This window comes from Haliaeetus albicilla, chromosome 23 (genome assembly GCF_947461875.1).
Source record: "Haliaeetus albicilla chromosome 23, bHalAlb1.1, whole genome shotgun sequence".
Taxonomy (NCBI): domain Eukaryota; kingdom Metazoa; phylum Chordata; class Aves; order Accipitriformes; family Accipitridae; genus Haliaeetus; species Haliaeetus albicilla.
Window position 1 is genome coordinate 23,691,779 of NC_091505.1, and position 14,913 is coordinate 23,706,691.

Consider the following 14,913-nt stretch of genomic DNA (forward strand, 5'->3'; position numbering starts at 1 on the left):
GACAAAGAAGAGTCGGTGGAGGTGGCTGTAGATATTGCTGTGTCAGCAGCAATGGGTTCTTACCAGGTTCAGAAGCGCACGTGGGGCCAGACCTTCAGCTGACATAAATTGGTAGTAGGGTAGTATTGACATGCGGGGAGCTAGGCTGAGTTACCTGAACTGGAGATTTGCTTAGTCCAAACAAAAGATTGAGTGAGCGATATCAGGATTATTTTGCATAGTGTCCGCAATAATCTAAGCCCATATAAGATAGTTTGCCTCCTTTCTGGTGCGGTGAGGTGATGATGCGACCTGACCTCCAACGTGCAGAGGGTGTGCTGTACCTAATGCGATGAGGGCAGGAGCAGAGATTATCAGTGAGGAGTCGCCAGACACCTGTGACACGGGAGATGGCGCAGATACCCCCACCGGGTGACGGCAGCAAGCCAATGGTGACTTTTGCGTGGCGACCATTACCTGAGGTATTTCGGCACGTGCCGTCTGCCTACCGAGCGCACCAAAATCCACCTTGAACTCTCCATTTCCCTGCGTGAGACTGCATCCCGACCGCGCTCCTGACCTTTTCTTTCAGCCACCTCAGTCCTAAACCCCCCAAAATTAACGTCCTTTTTTTTTTTCCTCCCACCCCTCCATGCATAAATCACTGGGCCTCCGTTTACCGCCTTTGCTGTGGGTTTGAGTTTGTCGCAGAATGAGTTAATGGGGCCAGGCTGACACTTAAGGTAAATTGTCCCAGTTTGGGTGACTTTCTGTCAGCTGGGAATTCAGCCCGCTGCTTGCAAACAACATGCTTACTGCAATTAAACACTTCATTGCCAAAATGTGAACAGCATATTTAAAAATTGTATCCGTAAAACAGTGCATGCAACCCAAAGAATAAGAATGATCTTTGGGAATTTTTGTCCATTATTATTATTACTACTATAAGTTTTAAATCATAAAACAGAGTGTATGCGTGTGCCATGTAGCTGCTACCACCAAATCACATGTAGCGCTCAATGGTAATTGTGTTCATAATTATGGAGTTAATTGAATTTCTGTATTAGTAAAAATTGGCATATAAAAAGTCTCTCAAGATTAAATGTTTTAGTTAGGGAAGAGTACACTCGTTTGGAATATTTAATAAAAAGAAAGTAGTTCTCATATGCAGGTGACCTTAAGATCAGTAAAATAATCTCCCAAAATGAATCCTCTCCACAAACGCTGTTCCAAACAAAATGGGATATCACATAAAACCCACGAATTCTTGCAATGGTCCTGTTTTTGCCTTCTGAAGGCAAAGCAGCCTGCAAACTGGAGAGAGATGTTAAAGGAGTTTTCTGCTGCAGCTTCAGCATCTGCATCTGCCAAGCTTATAAGGTGTTAGAAGTGCGCTAGCAATGCACTGTGGCAAAATTAGCACTGCTATTAACAGTTTAATATCGTAGCAACACCATGGTAGAAAGTCAAATTTTGCTTAGAGCATTTGACCTTAAAGGAGTGTTGTCTTTTTTTTTTTTTTTTTTTTTTTGTGATCCAGTAGGTGTTTTGGTGCTATTTTAGGCTAACTTTGGGACTGATTTACAACTCGCCGATTCCACAGGGGAGTCACAGGATGTAATTCAATACAGAATGTGGACCTCTGTGTCTACTATCTTTGTCCTGTATATTATCAACTGATTTATCTTTGGAGGGAAAAGAGTAAGGGTAAGAATTCCCAATTTGTAAGTTATTAAACCTGTATATCTAACCATGGGCAGAGCCATCCTCCTGAAAATGAGAAAGCATCGATAAAAATGTATCGGAGTGTTCTTCTCTTCTCTTCTCTTCTCTTCTCTTCTCTTCTCTTCTCTGGACAAAGGAAAAACATAAGGGGAAAACATTGCTTTACCTGTTACAGCTCTAAATTCAGCTCTAATTTAGCATCACTAAAAAAAATAATTACTTCTTTTTTCTAGGCAGGGAAGTCTTTTTTAAGTAGACTTATTGCAAGAACAGTGGCAGTTGAACATTTTTAACCATGAAATAACGTGCGTTTTGAAAAAAGAGCCTCAAATGCCAGCTAACATAGTAATGACCCGGCCCCATAGGAAATCCAGCTTTAATACCCCTTTTCCAAAAGATCATGTATTGAGTTTCATTATTTTCTATGAAGATTCATGGGAGACTGTTTCTTTTAATATCCTGTTTTTACCTACTGATGAGATTGGCTTGAGCATGTAAAACAGAAAATATTGATAATTAGACCTCAGGTCCTTCACCTTTGGCAATATAGTTTCCATTCACTGTTCTTTTTGTTAAAAAGTTGCCTGCTCATATTCAGTTCCTCCACTCTATTTTAAATATTATTGCTGTGAGTTGATGTAATACAAAAAAATGTGAAGTCCCCCCAAACTAACCCAAAGTGCAGGGGCTTTATTTTTGTTATTCCTCCCTTCCAAGAGTCGGTCCCTTCCCCCAGCAGCCGCACTACAAAGCTTGTTGTACAGGGACTCCATTAATCCTACATTTCCTAGATGGTATCTGAGGCACAGTGGGTTTCCACAGAAATTAATTTGTCCTGACAACAGGCCTAAAGATTGGAGTCCAGGGATCACTTGGCAAATTCCCTTTAAACTGAGCACAATAATAAACAGAAAGCTGATAACGACAGTTCTGAAAGACCACACAGAGGACGGACCCCGAGTAGAGTCACTCGGTGTGGATCTGCAAATACCTCCGATAACCGGCAGCCAGGAGCTTTATGCTTGACAGGAAAAGGAGCGCACTGATTTACGGACGTTGTAACATCACAGCACCGGGCAGAACTAACTTCGGCTAGGAACGTACATTTTTAACTCTTTTCTGGAATAATAATAATAAAAGTTCAAGACCGATCTGTTTTAGACCGTTCTTATTTAATATTTGTATTAATAGCTCCGTGGCTGTTTTTCATGTCTTTCGTATTTTAACATAGCTCTAATTTTCTCAGTGCATCTTACACATATAAACATTCACAAAAGTTGAACGGAGGGTAATACAATATTTCAAGGAATGAAGCTGGAAAGTTTGCTGTCTATTCTAAGTATCTTTTCTTGGAGATCGTGCTAGTTTTTGGGTTCGGTCGTCTTCTAGGTAGTAATTCCTTATTAAGAATAGTAAAAAGCATTTTAGACAGCATTATTGCCTGTTTGCTTGCTTTTATTTATCTTTGCCTTTGATGCATATTTAAATGCTGTTGTTTTCCCAAAGTTAAGGTACGGAAAGTGGCCATGTTGGGAATATATACTAATACAGTAAGCGAATAAACAAACGTTCATTGGATGTTTTAGAGCTTGTCAAGATAAGAGCGTTTCAACCTCTGATTTTCGTCAATATAGAATTTAGAGTTTTAATAGTAATCGGGATTTGTGGTGTGTCAGTAAACCTCTGCCAGTTACATTTCTGAAAAAAGCCATCATAATATTAAGAGTTAGGACTGATAGAGTGGAGTTAAGTAAGATATATGCTGCATAACTTTTCACCGCTTAAGTATAGGGTATGGAACAATTTAAGTAACGAATTTAAGAAAGGAGGACAATTTAAAAAGATGTACGGAAAATGGATTTTGGTTATTGAAAGATACCTTGAAAGTAAAGTCTAATTTTGTTCTCACTGTCCAAAATGCATTATGAAATAACAACCTCTTGATACAGAGAGGGCTATGTAACTACGTTAAAAGAAGGCAGCCAGCGTGCTTGACAGGTACGGTTGTGCACCTAAACGGCGTGAGTCACGTGTGATCACTTTCAATAGCTGAGCTCTTTCTCATTGTAAGCTGGCAATTCGGCAGCAGAGTTCTCCACGATACACCCAAACTCAACAACGGTCCTCCAACGCAATGCCTCCTCCGCCAACTTTTCCACGTTCCGTAGAAATAGGCGCAGGCTGGAGGAGAGCAGCAATACTAGAGCCGCAGACGGGCAATGCCAAGGCATTGGTGAGCGGTGAGCGAGCCGGCGTGCGGGGGCATGGCGTTGGTCCTCCCATCCCGTCCCATCCCGTCCATCTCCGCTTCACGGTGGGGTGGCGGGATGCCAGCGGCCAGGTAGTTACGGGCTCGGAATGCCCCTGCCCTCGGCATTTGCGATACGGAAGAGTTTATATATAAAAAAAGTTCCGTCTCGCGTGCTTTTCCGACACCGCTAATGACAAAACTACCATTGACTTTGGCAAGGGCAGCATCAGGCTCGTTATTTGAGAGCCTAACGAGCTGAGAGGTGGGGCTCTGTTATACTGCTGGAGTGGGGTGTACGTACCACACCTCCTTGCTGAAAAATAAAATCTTTTGTTCTCATTATTGGCTTTAAATTAGTTTGTACACTACGAATTAATCAATTACAGCCAACGTACTTTGGAAATGAAATTCAGGATGAGGAGCGCAATTTGTATTTGTCACACTTAAAGAACTCCATTGTACTGAAACGCAGAGGATTTGAAAACAACTAGTTTTAATGCTCTCGAGCTCCTCTTTCTAGAGTCTGATGCAAGAGCAAAATGACTTGCCATGCCTTTTAGTTCTGTAAAAGAACAAACCGAAATACTCCCCTCCACTTTTTATATCAAAATCACTCTATGCATTTCAGTGTACAAGCTATTAGTTTTTTTTGAATTTGGATCAAATCAGGCATTTTTCCCCCAGCAAATAGTTCTCTAGCGTGCTTTATGCATTTGATTCGAAGGACTGTGTATTATTTGATGTTCTTAGGAGATAAACAATAAACTTTTGAATATGTTTTTTCCATTTGAATACAAGCCTAGGGATGCTTCACCCTGCATCCTAAAGCCTGATTTCCCCTGGGACTCATTATCATGCAGCTCACATGTTCAGTCACCTACACTGTTGAACTTACTATCAAATAACCTTCGAAACGTTACTAGTTATTACGTGTCAGAGGGCAGATTTATGATAAACTAACTTTGAAACAAAATAATGAATTCTCAGCGTTCTGTTTCCAGCAGCATTTCTGGTAATTTTGTTGGATTTAAATTTTAAAACAGTGAGTTGCTTTTTTCTCTTATTCTATCATATAAAACAGCTCCCTCCCCTCATGAAATTTCTCCCTCCTTAAATATGGTTTATGATGATTTGAGCACTGCCTATAAAGAATAAAAATGAGAACATTTGTCTGTGCGCTACCAAACGGCCTGCTGGAGTTCATTTGTGATTAAACTTTCATAGCTTTCTAACTTGGTGAAAGTTAAATTAACTTAACCCTTAGCATAGTCCACCGGTGTCCAAAATACAGCTGTGCAATAGGTGTTTGCAAACAGAAATCTTTTCTCCTTGCACTTTTTACTGCCAGTATTTTGAGGTTTCAAGTGAGGTTCTTGCACTAGAGCGACAAAAATCAATAGTGTCCTCTTCTCAGAAAGCAGAAACGTGGTTTACAGCAGATCAGAAAGGCTGCCCAAAAAGGTTTTCCAAAAGGATATCCGGAATTTCAGCCCCCAACGCCTGTATTTAGGGATCTAAATAATTGGCCAATTTTCAAGAAGGCTGAGCATGACTTTGGGGCATCTGTAGGCGCTTGGCCTCCTTTAAAAAGTAGCCGGAGTGATCGTGACTTTTAATGAGGTTCTAGTAGAGGGATGAAATTCAGGTAGATGAATGCTATATAATAATTTTGGAGGAGATTAGAGTAGTAAACATCTGCAGCTGCAATTTAAAAGCACACTATGTCAAAAATTGTCTGGCTAATTTGGAGAAAAATCAGTGTAGCTCCTCTTGGTATCAATGGAAATTTTTTTGTTGTATTTCAGATGAGTATCAGGCAGATTAATATCTATAGGATTTTCATCTCCTGCTAGACAAAGTCTGGGCTTTGAGATACTGCTCATCTGTGATACTGCATGGAAAGTGCCTGACCTAGGGTAGTTCTGTGAAGCAGGGGGACAGAGCCACCGTCTTCGGTGTGCTCCCTCATCTCCTTTGCTCCACTTGCTGTGATTATGGTTCTCCAAGGGCATTACGGGCAAAAGTTCCATATCAGGCTGTCTATTAATATTTATGCAGCAATTCAGGAGGCCATGCATTGTTAAAATACAAGTTGGAAATGCACCAAATTTAATCACTTTTAGTACTAGAAATTATCTATTTCTACATCAGATAGAAGGGGGGGGGGCTATCATTACAACATTGGTTTTTTTTTAACCAAGTTATTTGCCAGTTGTAACAGGGCTTGAATTAAAAGGGCAATAAATGCTATTGTGTAGCTCAGGTTTTAAAAAGGAATGCAAGCCACATACGCGAAATTTAATGTGAAGTGTTAAAAAATATTTAAAGTAAATACATCCTATGCCAGGATGTCCACTGATCAGTAGTGCCATGTCAGTCAGTGCCTGTCTTCATGTGTAAGGACTGCTTGCGTGCACGGAGGCCGGCGGGATTTGCCCTTTGCTGCTATGGAATTCCTCCTGCCTAAACGTAGAAAGAATATTTTTATCACTGATATCACTTCATTTTTGCAGCTGTCTGCTCGCATCAGGTTAGTAATATAAACTCTGTCAAAGACCAATCTCTCCCCTCCACAGGCTACAAAACCCACAATTATTATTTAGAGTTAACCTCCTAAGAAAGTGTTCGTTATTTAAACTGTTCAACCCCAAAAAGAATTGTTAGCTATTGTTATCTGAGGACCTCCTACAGTCTTCCCTTGGTCAAATAAGGCTCCTTTTGTTTTCAATAGGAGTTTTTTCTAAGAACAAGCTCCGAGCTTTCATGCAAGCAAAATAAATCCAGTGAAAGTAAAACATTAATTAAAATGTATTAAAAAAAAAAAAAAGAAAAAGAAAAAAGAAAATGTTCAAGAGGAGCATGGTGCTCAAATAGAGCACTTTTTTTTTTCAGGTCACTTGGCTTTCTGATGTCATTTCTGGCAGATTCGTTAGCCTGGCTCCATCACGTTCTGTTCTGAACCATAACGTGATGGGAGATGATCAAAGTGAGAATGCTAAAGGCTCAGGACATTTAAAAAATGTTCTATTCTGGAAATTGTTCTAAAACTATAAACAGATTACATTAAAAATCTGTGTTACTGAACATGGTTGCTCATCATCCTTTTTTAGAAGGAGCTATTGAGAAGTTTGGGTAAACAGCCTTGAAGTCTTTATGATGGCAGGCTGAAAATTTCTCCCGAATTTTAGGCAACCCAAGCCTCTCTGAAATGTAATATAACCCATTTCTGCTGTTAGGCGTGTTGTTTTAATCTTTATACTTGAAAGTGGTAAGCATATGGGTCAGATCACCCACTCCTGCTAATGGACACAATTCCGAGGACTTCGGTGTCCAATTATGCCAGCTAAAGATCTGACCGTTGCTGGGTTTTATTTCCTTATTTTTCTTGTCTTCCTGATCCCTGACCCTTTACCAAAGGAATGCCGTCTATCATATGATAATAATATGAAATTCTGAGCTCGCTTTCTAACAATATATATCTCAAAGAATTGTAAAGATGCTCACCTTTATATGAAAAGCAGCTGATGAGCGGTTTCAGCCTTGTGATTGTCTTTGCTTGGCACAGGGGTGAGTCCCGGGTACCTCTGCCTGGCGTTGCGGTGGAATATTAAGCATTTTTGCATTTCCGCGAAACAATTGCTCTGCGGGACGAGTGAGTAAATAAACTCATTGGCAAGTCAACAGAATGACAGGAGGCCATTTTTCCTAATTGTAGGTGCATTTTAGTGCTCAGGAAAGTGAGAAATCTTTGAGTTTTTAAAGGCTACACACTCTGGTGCTCTCAATCAGTGCTAGGATGTGGCTGAAGCTGGAGGCAGAAATATATAGGCAGCGTGACACCTTAGGTACATAATGGAGCTACACAAGAGTGTAAGAAGGATTTAGATCTATAAGCAGGATTTGACTATCTATTTTGATTTATGGGCTGAATATAAGTGTGTATTTTAAGGAGCCATTAGAGTTTGTGATTTGAAATATGCAGAGAGCAGGCCTCCTCTCAGCCTTCTGTAGGAAAGGGCGACGCAGGCTCCTCGCACAGGCACGCATCCTTCTTTATAGTAGAGAAAATGGCAGACAATAGTCTGTAGCAAGAAAACCCTTCGCTTCAGACTCTCTACACCAAATAAGTGATGCGGTGGGCAGGAATGGCACGATCCATCGCTCACTGCGGCGCAGGCCGAGAAAGTAGGAAAGGAAAAAAGATAGGGAATACCTACGCTGTGCTTCACATGTGAAGCATGTGTTCCAGGTGTACTTTTAACGTAAATTAGCTTTGTCGCTGTTGATAAGGCCACACAAATGCTTGAGAAGGGCTGGGACTTGTAGGTGCAAATCAAGAGAGGAATGGCAGGAATGAGTAGCTGCTGGGGCGCTTGGCCAGAGCGTGGCTAGCAACTTGGATGTCCTAAATGTCGTGAGAGGCGTACCGGGGCGATCGCTTGAGAAGTGTAGCCAGAGATTTTGGCACCTCCCAACCTCCTCTGTCTCCCACCCTGCTGCAGACGTGTAGCTCTTCTTCTTGGGTGGCAACAGCAGTTGCAGCTGGTGACCCTCATTCGGTGCCCTCTGGCTCTGCCTTTGCCACAGCTCTTATCATTTGGACAAATACTGCTCTTGTTTACAATCATGTAAATTTGGAGCAACCCCTCTGCCATTTCTCCAGTGCAAATATTGCACTCCGTTTAATTCCCATCTCCTCCTTCACGCAGATGGAGCCTGGGAGGCGAGGGAGGAAGGCTGCTCTTTCCGAATATCCCTGCATCGATCTTTTTTGGATGCAAGCCCCAGGTGACCGCGCCGGCCGTACGCTCGATCTATGTAGATATGGGAGCTGTTGTCGGTCTTTTTTTTCCCCCTCTCGTCTAACAGCACTTCTCTTCGCAGCTCTAAACCCAGCTGTAACACAGGAACCATGGATGCAGCCTGCAGTTTCTTTACTGCACCTCATTACTGCTGCTCCAGCCCTGAGAAAAGGCTGCCTGGCCATGACAAACTGTGCGCCGGCTCTGTGATTTGTGTAAGCTCAAATTTTCCACTAATTCACTTATATATACTAGATGGAAAACACAGCCTCGGGGCTGCTATAAACCATGCTGCTGTAGCCACAAAGGGCCGTCCTGCCAGCTGGGGAATCGTCGGAGCGTGCCGAGCGCCGGGGCCGGAGGAAGGAGTGAAATCGAGTTTATGCACTTGTCAGAGGAACCGCGGCGTGGGAGCGGATCCGGCCCCGACGGCACGGCCCCGTCCGCTCGCGTCCTCACGCCCCGGCTGCCGCGGGGACGTGATGGTCAGGTCACGGGCGAGAGCCAACGCCGCGTCCCGGCCGCCGCGCCGGCGCCGGGCGAGTGTTGGCTGCCTAAAACCGGCCACTGTTTTGGGCCGCTCGTTGATGAAGACGTCATGGCTCGGTCGCCTTCGCTCTCCTGCAGCCCCCATCCACCCCAGTGCTTCGTTTTGTGCCGTGGTGCGGTTCTGCAGCTTTAATTTTCTGTATAACCCGCCGATAGATAATTTAAGAGCGTTTTCTTTTAAGAATGGCAAGAGTGCCACATTGGCTGACTCCCCAAACGATTACTTGTCTTGTTACAGATAGCTGTTGACCTGTTCCTTTAATGTTACAAGTCTGCATCTAACCGCTCTCTTAAGCCAACCTACTTCCTTCTTTTTAATGAAATTGTCCCTTTAGCCTTTTTCCTGGGCTGGCTTTTCAACAAGAACATTAGAAACAGTCTGCTCAGTTCTTTCCTCTGCTAACATCTTGCCCAGAGCTAACTTGCAGCTTCACTCTGTCAGCTGTAAGATATAGATATACTGTTGTCTTAATTACTCATATTTCTCCTGCTGCTCATAATTCTGCTTGTTCCACCAAAGAGCTCTTCAGAGAGCTTTACTGCTTCCCTTTCCCTTTCTTTGGGGGTTTAAAGGTTGTCAGATATATAAACGATCCTTGTTGCAGAGCTTTGGTGGTGACAGTGTCCTTTGTGGAGAAGATTTAGGGGGATGGGAGAACTAAATACAAACGCTTTTAAGACCACATCTCTCTGGAAGGAGAGAGTACACGTAGTACTACCTTGCCTAACAGCATCAGGGCAAATTCCTTCTCTGATGAGTAGCTAGGCAGCTGTTTCTTCTGCAGCTTGCAGTGTAGGTGCTGATGGTCAGGAGTGGGGTTTTCTTCACTCTCTTTCTCTCCACCACTGGCTACCCATGGCTGTATCTGACCTGCTGCTGTTCCTCTAAAAATACTGTTGAAAAGGGACTGGACGCTTAAAAAAACATACCGCTGTGCCATAGGGAAACCATAGTCCTTTGTGGTTTCAGCTCTCTCTTTTATGATTATGTGTCACTGATTCCGTTATCTATATTAATTATTCTGTCTGCTACCGCAAGAATTGCATGTTGAGTAACCTAGAGCAGACTGACAATGTGACGTCCATGTTTTTCTGGCAAAGGTTTGAACAAATTTTGTCATAGAAGTGAGCTGTCTGGTGGGTTACGCCTTTGGCCAAAGTCCTTCACTCCTGGCTCTTTGGGGTCCGTTCTCAATTCGAGCAGACCTCAGCTCTACACAGTAAGGTAGTTCAGTGGCAGAATATATCTTAGTATTCAGCTGGTTGTCTCAGTTTAGCTGGCTGACAGGTTCAGGAAGCAGTACTGTGGGTTTATTGTTAATTGAATAAATTACGAGCCTGTCAAACTGCTGTGGGTGAGCCTGTTTCCATCATAAAGCTTGTGCTGGCGGTGTGGCTGGAGGTGGCACTGGGAAGGTGTGGGGCTGGAGCCCTCCACTCCAAGTTTTGTTGTGGTTGCTTTTGAATAATTATCTGGTGAAAATGCTGTGCAAGTGTATAGGAAGAAACGTTTCAGCATCAGAGCGGTGAGAGATGGCAGCACCAAAGATAACGCACAACTCTTCCCGGTTTAAGCTGACCTAACAGCAGTAACCGGCAAATAAACAATAGGCTGCAGTAAGTCATGACTAAACTCTTCCAGTAGCACAGATGTGATAAAAAGCCTGTTAGAGGAAGCAAATGGAAATAGATGGGAGGACTTGGTGGGAGGAATGAGAAATAAAGAGTAATTCCGTTCTGCGTGGAGGAAGAGCATGGGGAAAGTAGCTCTTCAAGTTAGTGCTCTGCTCTTGAAGAGCTGAGAGGGATCAGAGTAGCTGTCTCGGACAAGTCAAGTTTCAGGCACGGTCATGTGAGTTAGGACACATGGGAAATCCATGCGAGCGGTAGCTCATTTCAGACCATCTTCTACAGAAAGCTCATAGTCAGGAAATACCATCTGAATAACACGCAGTGCAACTCCAGCCCCAAGACTGGACAAGAGGGCTGGTGAGGTTGGCCCTGTTCAAAATCCAGGTTCCCTGACGTCTGCCGCAGCAATTTGTTTGCGATGCTGGGCACGGGCGTCTACACCTCTCCCATCTGGAGGGCGATCTCTGTCTGCGGGCAGGCTGCCCCAGCGTCTCGTTTGCCTTCGCAGAAGGTGGCACCGGGATTCCACAAGGAAGGGCTCCGGGAAGCTGGCAGGGCCGTCGGTTCAGCCCGGTGCTACTGCGAGGGTTGATGGCGTAGCCGGAGGCTGCCGAGTGCGGGTGGCAAGCGGGTATTTTGGTCTATTTGCTCAAGTTTTCCTCTTGGACTCCCAGCACTGTCTCCCGAGAGCGGCTCTGAGGGCACGGTGGTTGGTTCAGTAGGTGGTCGTGCGGCTGCTTTGGCACTTAGTCCGTTCTGGCAGCTACGCCGCAGCGAGGAATTTCTTGCCCAGTGCGTCTTCTGCAGGGACGTCGGACAAACGACTTGACCTTGTGCCTCAGCTCTCCAAACGTAAGGATGTTTCCCTATTAACTCCTCTCTACAAACCCAAGGGCTGTTAAAAGAAGTAGGTCTCGTGACTGTGTGGTACTTGGATGCCATGGTAATGTAATTAGCTGCACAGCAATCTTACTAAAAATGTCCTTGGTGGAGGAGAGGACGGGGTGGGGGACTCGTTTAGGGGATGGATGTTAAAGGGGAGGAAGTTTCCAGACCTGTGGCTTCACCACAACTTGGCTGTGTAGCGCAAGTCCTTCAACGCAGATGTGAATCCAGAGGTTCAGAGCACAATGTTTACTACACATGTCTGTATGGGCGAGAATGCAGCACAAACTGTTTGAAGTGTTAATAGATTATATAACAACTTTCCACCCCCAGCAAGCCTTTTGAAATTTTTATATGGTATCTTGGGCTAAAAACCTTTTTGGGCTGATGTATCTCTTGCAGTAAACTTCAGGAAAGTATGCCTGTTACAGTTACTTTCGCTTTTTCTCCCTCTTTCTCTTCAATGTTCTGTATGGATCCAGGAACTTCTGGGCTGCTTAATCCAAGGAGAGAAATCGCAGAAATCGGAAAGCCTCAGTGCAGCAAAGCTGTGCTGCCGATTAGTTTCTCTCTCTTACTCTGCCAACCCCCCAGACTTTGGCAGCCTGGGTCTTTTTTTTGCCTTTTTATATCCGTTAGGTCTTTTCCCTCCCCACCCTCAGAATGACCTCCGTAGCGATGGTTGCCAAACGTTGCCCATATTAAATACGAGGATGAGTATCAGCACCCACAAGCTGTTAAAACCCTTCTGCTGGAGCAGCAGCCTGTGAATTGTCTGAAGCTTTTGGAGTTAACGCTTTAGCTCTGGTTAGCTGGAAGTTCTTGTAGAATCCTGTCACCAAATTCTTTTCTCAGCTGTATCCTCGCTACTCTGACGAGGGAGAAATTTGTTTCTGTCGTTTATGGTTAACCCTACTGTATGTTTATACAAGAAACGATAGGCTGTATTTGTGGGTTAAATGAAGACTAACTGTAGTAATAAAAAGTAAGTTTTCACAGCAGTATTCAGAGCAGTTTTTAACAATTAGATGAGATAATGCGGTGAAGGGCACACTTGGATTGGGTGGGATTTGGCGGATTTCTTCATTCGGATGTTGTTCTCCTTTATTCAGATTTTCTTGCATGCTAGGAGAAGGCACAGCCAGCCATATTTTCCATCCTGATGAATGAAACAGAGCTCAAGGAGTTTAGCTGAGATTGGCTTCCCCTGCAAGAAAGATTGCTCTTTGTTGCCTGAATCATAATTTTAAGGCATGAAAACTATTCATCAGGAAAGCAGCATTTTAACTCCTTACATCTTGCAGCCTGATCTTTGCGGAGTAAAAAGGAATCCTCCTCCACTGAAGTTGATCAGAGTTTGCTCTGGGTTGTAACAAGTCTATAAAGTCACCTTGATTACTGTACATCAATGTGGTTCTGACAGTATGTTCTTGATAAGACAGCCCATTGCCGTGATTTAATCCAAATCTGTTTAATCATATATAATCCACATTATTCAAATATACTCACCAAGGATCCAGTTTTATAGCTGTTCTGAGGGGAGGGAAATCTTGTGTTGTCACAAGTCATGCTGACATCAGTGGGGTTTCTTATTGATGTAGGACTTAGTGCTGGCATATGCAATTACAGCAAAATTTGGGGTTTAGCACATTTGCAATTTGATGTATTTTTAGGAGGCGGTTGCTTTGAGGTAAGTGAGTAAATAAACTCTGGGCCACGTCCAACAAAATTTCTGACTAGGAGTTGTGCCTGGTGGTCATTCCAGGGAAAATATATACAATAATCTGAAATTATTTGTTGTGCAGTTAAAAAATCATAAATGCTTCATTTATATTTTTGGCGTAGAAATTTCACTTTATACAAACTATATAAAAAAGAGCCTGTGCTGCTCCCAAGGCATTCTTTATTGTTCCAGAAACGTTTCAACAAAAGCAAAAGGTATTTGTCAGCATAAGTAATACACAGACATTATTGCAGTGTTACTGGTTACGATTTTCATGTTCAAGATACCAGTATCAGATCACACTCAATTTGCGTAGCCATTCGTTAATGTGATGCACATGCAGCTCTGTGGCCTAATGCCTTATAGCCCTGAATCTAAAAAACCTGCTCAACCCATGGGTAACTGTAAACATCTGAGTAATCCTGTTGAAGTCAGTCCATGCATCCTTTAACTGTGCAAACTAATCCTTCAAAAAATTATGAAAAGGGCAAAAAGAAAACAGCATGCTTTCCAAGCCAATGAAACTCCATACGTGCTTAAAGTTAAATACTGGAATAAATAAATAGTGCATGATCTGAAAGACTGAATCCGCACTCGTAACCACGGTTTATCGGCTATCTGGTGAAATCCTAATATGAGGTGAACTTTTTTCGGCTTGCATACTGTATCACTTCAGAGGCATTTCTGACTTGACTTTTTTTTATTATTATTTTGTGGCCATTTTGCAATTTTTCTATGGATTTGTTTTGATTGTAAATAGGCATACACATTAGCTGAAGCCAGATAATTTCTCCTGGCCAGCTTTGCCAGTAAATCACTGAACTATGTAATTGGGTTTGTATAAAATTATGCATTGTGAACTTGGGAATAAGTGAAACAGAAAGAAAAAGTTGATTTTTGTAAATAGTATCATTTTTGTGCAAAACTTCTGTTTTGACCCCGTTCTTCTACTCCCTAACGTGATCGTTTTGATCGTTCATTCAACGTTGAATGAAAAACAAACTACAGAATAAATCCAAGCAAAACTGGTAATAATTTCTGGTTTGGCTTGTAGGTGGAGTTGAATACAATGGCCGCATTTGTGGTTAACTACAAGCAATACATTATGAAGATGATGGTATTCAGACACATACCCAAACAATTTGATTCAGATAAATTGGATACAAGACTTTGACCAGCGTGAGAAGAACAGGTGAGAACCCTTGAGAGTGAAGCTGAAATAATAAGTATTTTAATGGTCAGGAAAAATATTTCTCCAGTAGCACAATAGATCTTCTATCAGAAACTCAAAATACTAATTACAATCTGCCTAAAGACTTATTATAAATGAAGTGGAGCTAGAAACATGTTTATGTTATGGGGAGGCT

The 14,913-nt window shown here is 42.8% G+C and overlaps 1 long non-coding RNA gene across 6 annotated transcripts in view; it reads left to right on the plus strand.

Moving 5' to 3' along the window:
* The window catches only part of LOC138690756 (uncharacterized), an 87,019-nt gene that overhangs the window by 10,057 nt on the left and 62,049 nt on the right, over positions 1–14,913 (plus strand). For 5 of the 6 annotated variants that reach the window (XR_011329536.1, XR_011329534.1, XR_011329541.1 and 2 more), the window contains exon 2: positions 14,601–14,738. The exons of the other annotated variant lie outside the window; for it this stretch is intronic. This is a non-coding gene — a long non-coding RNA (uncharacterized lncRNA). The remainder of the gene's footprint in view (positions 1–14,600; positions 14,739–14,913) is intronic. 6 annotated transcript variants of the gene reach the window in all.